This window comes from Colobus angolensis, unplaced genomic scaffold (genome assembly GCF_000951035.1).
Source record: "Colobus angolensis palliatus isolate OR3802 unplaced genomic scaffold, Cang.pa_1.0 Scaffold272, whole genome shotgun sequence".
NCBI lineage: Eukaryota > Metazoa > Chordata > Mammalia > Primates > Cercopithecidae > Colobus > Colobus angolensis.
The window spans coordinates 1,412,982-1,419,794 of NW_012115955.1; the positions used below are offsets into that span (position 1 = coordinate 1,412,982).

At 40.0% G+C, this 6,813-nt stretch overlaps 1 protein-coding gene across 2 annotated transcripts in view; it reads right to left on the reverse strand.

Annotated features, from left to right (window-relative positions):
* SYK (spleen tyrosine kinase) overlaps window positions 1-6,813 on the reverse strand; it is a 95,742-nt gene extending 88,929 nt beyond the window's left edge. For both annotated transcript variants that reach the window (XM_011948009.1, XM_011948007.1), the window contains exon 1: window positions 6,738-6,813. The gene's annotated coding sequence lies outside the window, so the exon portion shown is untranslated. The remainder of the gene's footprint in view (window positions 1-6,737) is intronic.

Genomic DNA, 6,813 nt, shown 5'->3' on the forward strand with positions numbered 1-6,813 from the left:
AAAAAAAAAAAAAAAAAAAAAGACTAACGCCTAGGGTACCTAAAAATACCCAGCTGACATAATAATAATAATCAGGAAAGCTGACACCAGGAGAGAGAGGCACAAAGCATGCAAGCAGATGAACTGATGCCCCAGGAGACAGGCATAATGGTGCACTTAAACAAGTGATAAAATACACAGCAACCTAATACATCACTTAAAAAAAAATCCCAAAGAAGTAACTACATTCCTTGGAAATTAACCACCTGCTTGCTAAAATAATCATAGAAAAATTAAGTGGATGGGCTGAAGAACAGGATGGACAGGGATGAAGGGCTTCCTTGAGATAAAGGTTTACCTGATGGTTTCATGCAAACACAGTGCAAATGGCAAAGGAGAGGGAAAGAATGAAAAGAAAAAGTGCATGCACTGCAGCACTGTTTATAATATCAAAAACCAGAAAACAAATCCACATGCCTATTCTAGACTGTCATAAAAAATACAATAATCACCGAATATGGAGACCTCCCCACACCCCAACATATTGTTAATAAAAAAGAAAGTTTCAGAGAGATAAAGGTATTAAGAAGACATACACACCCCACCATTATGTCTTCTGAAGATGTGCACACATACACACAGGAATGCAAGGGACGAAAGGGGAGGTTAGAGCTCCAACTGCTCCCCCATAGTGTGACTGGGGGCAGGGCTGGGACTGAGGGTGGAGGTTAAGAAGGGCCTTTCTGTTGCTCACTCTATCTGAATCCTGTACTGAAGGATATGTACTCATGTATCAGTTATGCAATTGACAATTTTTCTAAAAGAAAATATTAGAAAGCTCTCCCATCTTGGAGGTCAGAGAAACTAACTTTGGCAATTGTAGTGGCTCATCTGAAACCTATCTGGATGCGCCTTCCCTCCAAGACTGCAGGGCAGATTCCCAGAGTCAGCCCGCCTGGGAGAGGCTCTGACAGTTATGTCAGTTTTAACCACACACCAGGTACCAAGCACTGCAGGCATGGTCTCCGTTAGGTATCACAGCGAAGCCCCCAGTGACTGCTCCATTTACAAAAGCTTCAAGAATAGCTTACAAATAAAGAAGGGGGACTTGAACGCAGTGGGGCCTCAGACTCTTACTCTCAACCACTAGCTACAAAAATATTCAATAAACGTCACTTCGAGGCACTGTATCCACCAAATAATTCATATATTGTTAGCATTTCAGATGAAAACAACCACAGCATTCTGCCTCTACCAAGCAAAGCCTAAGGAGCTTGTGAAGGAGGAGCAAGAGGCCACACAGTGTTTCCCAAAGAGGCTGTGGTAGAGCCCGTCCTGAAAGCCACTCTAAGAACAAATGCACTGCAGGGTCATGGAAGTGTAGGACCACTGGCTGAGACAGCTCCTCTCAGAGAATCCCTGTGCACGTCACCTGCACAAAGGCTCTGAAGATGCCCATGATATTTATCCCTGCTTGCTGCACCTCATTCCATCCAGCATTTCTCATGCTTACTTGAGCAAGCTTCCTGGGGAATTCCACTTAGCATTGCAGTGTCCACTTCAGGAATCAATCAAGGAAATTGAGGAGAAGGCCAGCAATCTGCTTAAAGTCTCATGGGATCTCCATTTCCACAAAAATAAGCATCCTCATCACTCAAATAATAAAATGTTGGTTTCGTATCTAATACAAAAGTGACATTGACACTGATGTAAAACATAGATGCTAACTGTTAAAGTAGAGTTAAAAATCATCTTTCACTAAGCATGATTCAGAATGCACCCTGATGGAAGAAATCATGAAAGTTCTATGCTACAATAAATAAATAACCATAGAATTAAAAAGCTCTGGAGAAATATTTTCAATAATTATGACAGTGGATTTACAACAGGTAAAATGTAGGTGAGTGTTGACAAGAGGCATATTAATGCCACAGATGGTACAACAAAGAGTATGATAAGCAATTTACAGAAAACATATTTGGTCAACAAATATTCCCCATAGGGCCGGGCACAGTGGATCATGCCTATAATCCCAGCACTTTGCGAGGCCGAGGCAAGAGCATTGCTTGAGCCCAGGAGTTTGTGACTAGCCTGGGCAACATAGTGAGAGCCCATCTCTATAAAAAGAAAAAAGAAGAAAAATCCCACACCAAAAACCCCCAAACATTCTTCAGGTATTATTATATGTAATAACTGAAGAGCAAAACCGAAGAGCAACTGTTAGACAAGAACAAGATGGAAGATTCCAGAAAAAAAAGAAAGAAAAATGGAACCATGAGATTACTCGGTGTATCTGACACTGTAGAAAATTGTGTCAATAGGGCTTTCATCTTTATGTCAGAAAGTTGGGAAGGAAACGATGATAGGCATAGTGCAAACTAAGAAACCACAAAAACAAAGCAAGGCGTTACCCCAGGAAAAGCAAAAAGGGGTACAAGAAAAAAAATGGAATGATATACCTTGCTTTAGCAGTAAACTATATTTATATAACCATAATAAAGTAAACCAAATAACTTCCTAACCTCAAATGAGAGAATAATTATCCTGGGATGGTGTGAGGAGTGGAAGGTGACAGTGGTCTAAAACTCCCAAGTCCTGAATTCTCAGTGTCAAGAAACACTATTTAAAATTAGTACACCAAAAAAACTTTGAAAATACGCCAATCACAAGGAAATAATGAGAATTCTAGAGGAATTAACTCAAAGCAGTACCAAAAGATGGGCAGAATGAAAACAGGAACTCATTACAAATTAAAATTAAACAAAAAGAGAAATCAACTTAAGTCACACCAAAACATTTTCATGTCAACTCAACAGGAACTGATAGATGTAATATTAATAAACTACCAGGCTGACCAAAGTAAAATAAAGATTTACCAGTTAAGACAAACCAATGAAGGAGGGAAATGAAAGGTCGTATGTTGAACATTCAAATGCTACTTATAATCAGGCAGAATATACTTAAGTAAAGCAATATTTAAACTGTGGATTTCCCTAAATCTCTGCCATGAGCCCTCCTCCTGTTGAATTTACATTCTCTCCCCAGTTCACAGTATCCAGGTTGAGAGCCTCCCTCACCCTGTTCGGTAGACCTGCAGCTTGCCTGCAAGGTTTTCACTCGGGTCAAGACATCTCCCACTCTGCATCCCAGGCTAGAGGCCCACTGTATCCTCACACCTATACTCCCTTCCAGCACTCCAGGACAGCAGTGACTGGAAGCACCTCTCCAGCCCAGAGCCAGGATCCCAGTTTCAGTGCTAGATACCTCTGAGCAGAGGACCAGAAAGCTCACAGTACTCCTCAGTAATCCAGTCATCATCAACATTCTTAACTGTCTTCACTTGCTCCACCACCATCTGCCTTCGGCCAGCTGCCAGAAATCAATACGTGGTTTCCCAGAAAGAAAAGAATCAAAAGAGCCATTTGGATTTGTTAAACGTACTATAACATAAACAAAATATTCTTTCTTTGGGTATCTTTGACCTTGGCTAAATTCAACTGTCTTTAAGATTCCAGTATAACCACCTTTTAAGAGACATAGGGCAAAACGTACACAATTGATTCATAAAGGCAAAAAACAAACAAACAAAAAAACAAAACCTGAAATTGATGCAAGTTAACATTTGGTCAGATAAAATTATAAGCAAACCAAAAATTTCCCTGATAACATCATATCAAAATGAATGAGCTTTCCTAAAATCCAATCAGACTAGTTCTTAAAACATCTTCCCACAATCCCTCAGTGGAAAACCCTTTTTTCCTAGTGTTCAAATCCATCCTGTTCAAATCTAAGTAGAAGAGGAAGGTGATAAGACACAAATCAGGCAATTTGATTACAATCTCTCATTAGGACTCTGCCCTCTGATTTTAGTTGCTTTAGAAGAAAAAGTAATGTTCAATGTGTAGGCTTTTAAAACAATTCTTCCCCAAAGGCCTAAATTCCTGTTGTTGTTATTGTTTTCTCCACTCAGTTACAGATAAACCAATCCAGAAGTAGGGGAAAATGTTGAAACCAGCAAAGCAAGAGTAGAAAAGTCAGGGGGTAGCTGGAAAAAAATCTATACAGGGAAAATTGAGAAAGTAAAAATCAGCCATCACGTAGTCTTCGATAACGGACACAAACCCAGCTGGTTGCAAAGTTAACAGGAAATAATATTTCTTCCATGGACAGGCTGCAGTTGTAAAGGGTGACAGTAACCCCTCCTGTAAGTAACTTCTCTCTTTCTCTAAAATCGTAGACTGTCAGAAACTCTGCTGTTTGAAATTATATTACAAAGATGAGACATCCACTCTTACTTGAAGGACCTCTATTTTGATCGATATGATTGAAGATTCAGTAAAATCTTGCTATTTTAGACTCCCTAAAGAGAGAGGAACTGCCCTTCTAATTACTGGAAAGTGTGAAGTATTGAGCAATACAAATGCACTTTGCTTTCAAAAGCAAACCATAGTTCAAAGGAGTCTAATACAGACTCAGTCCCTCAGCTTCAGCTCTAAAAAGTTCTGAAAAACACGACTTTTTTTTTTTTTGGTAAGTTTTAGAGAAGCTCTTGTAGTGATAACACCTGCTCTAAACGGACACACAGCTATTTATAGTCTTCATTCCACTTAGTCAGAATTCATGTTCTTAAATGTAAAAGTGCAGAAATATTAATGCATGGAATTCCAGGATTCTCTCCAGACAATATTGGAATGGCATGTAACCGGCAGGGTCAACATGTATGTTTACCTTCCTAAATTCTGAGCAATGTCTTTCTCAATTCTGAAATTTAGATTCTAAATTTTCATTCCAAATTCTGAAAAAGCTTGAATTCCAAAATACACCTTGGCACAAGCATATTGGATTATAACCATGGGCAAACAATGTGCTAAATAAGTGAAGTTCTACTAAGAAGTCTTCCGTTAAAAAAAGCAGAGAGATTAGACCCGCATTTAGAATATCAAATAGGAGCTGAACAAAGATCAGGGTGATTGATTTCTAAAGTGCAAATCTAGCAATAAAATAACGTTTCCACCAATTTCATCTCTCAGGAAAGATAAAGACCTAAAGTATACACCCCATTTTTATCCTAGCTTAAAACTTTCTAGTTATTAAGGCTATTATAAAATCCTATTTTATATTTCACTTCAAATACAGAGGCTTTTTAAAAAATCTTCCCACAGTCCCTCAGTGGAAAAATCTCTTTTCTCCTAGTGTTCAAATTCAACCTGTTCAAATCCAAGATAGAAGAGTAAGAGGATAAGACATAAATCAAGTAATTTGATTATAATCTCTCATTCAAATACACTTTAAAGTGCACTTCAAATACAGGGGATAACACAAATCAATTTCTGTTTTAATGCAAGATTTTTCTAAATACGTCAAAACAAAAGTGCCATTCAGATAGAACAAAATGATTTGATAAAATAATTTCAACTGACAAAGATTTCTCACTTAAAACACGTAATAATTTACATATATTTAAGCCTTTTTGAGCAAATAGAATTCTATCTATGCACTGCTCGGACTTTCATTGGGGAGAAGGAGGACATCAATGTATTTAGTTGCATTTAATTAAAATGCTGCCTCTGTAAAGGCAATGAATTTGTCCCTACTAAGACAAAGAAGTCAGATGCTAGAATCAATTCCATTTCTTCCAGGAACTCTCAGGGATTAAACGGTTCTTTTTTTTTTTTTATGAAGAATCAGATGTGGCACATCTTCAACTCTTTTTCTCTTTTTGTTTTTTTACTACACGCTGCAATGCTTTGAAGGTTTTTAAAAAGAGGAGGAGGAGGAGGAGGGAGAAGAAGGAGAAGAAAAAGAAAAGTAAAAGTCTTCCAGTCAACAGTTCTACTTGAGTTCAACTGAATCTTTGGTAAGTCAGGCAAAACTCATAAAATATTTTGCAACACTGTTTCCAACATAAAAAGAGCCAAACTCTCACTTCTCCAATCGTCTTTCTAGTCCTTGAACATTCAAACAAAAGAATGGATTGCATTTTTATAGTTTTTAGATGGGCTTACGCTTTTGGAGCCATATTGCCAAAAACAAACCAACAAACAAAAAGAAACACCCTTAATTCTTAACTCAAATTTACATTTTACTACATAAAACTTTCTTGCTCTCCAAGTTCATTGGCTAAGTAAATTACTTGACAATGAAAATGTACCCACAAGAGTAATTATGCTAAATGTTAGTAGTGGTTCAGAAAGTTTGGTGTTTGAATGCAACTGCTGTTTCTTTCTGTAGTAAAAGATTTGTCTAAGCTTATAAGACGTCTGGGACATTTCTACTTTGAGTAACTATGATAAACACTGCGGCATTTTCCAGTGGATTCGTGTAAATGGCCAAACGAACATGTTCTAGCTCCAAGATCGAATTCCTCGCGCTGTGCCTGAGCCCAGTCTCGCGTCTCCCGAGGGCCGGGCCGCGACCGCACTTTCCGCGCTCCCTGGTGGGCTGGGCGCCCTGGGGTGCCCGGGTCACTTTCCGCACCGTCTGACCTCTGCCCCTCCTCCCAGGCCCGAGCCCCTCTCTCCCGGCGCAGCTTCTGGATCCCGAGCGCCGGCAGGTTCAGGAGCGAACCCACCTGTATTTACTCACATGGCTTAACACTTTTACCTCCGCCGGTGAAGGCCCTGCGGGCACCGACCCGGTGTAACTGGGCACACAAGAAAGGCAGAACAAGAAAAGGCCTGAACGCCGCGCGTCGTCCCCCGTAACCTCCTCTCCTCACCAGAAAGTCCGGACCGGAGAGAGGACGCGGCCACACCTACCTGCGCCAGGTGAGGCGAGGGCGGGCTCAGCGCGGGGCCCCCAGCTCCTCGCTCTCCCGCCGCCAGGGTGGCCTCA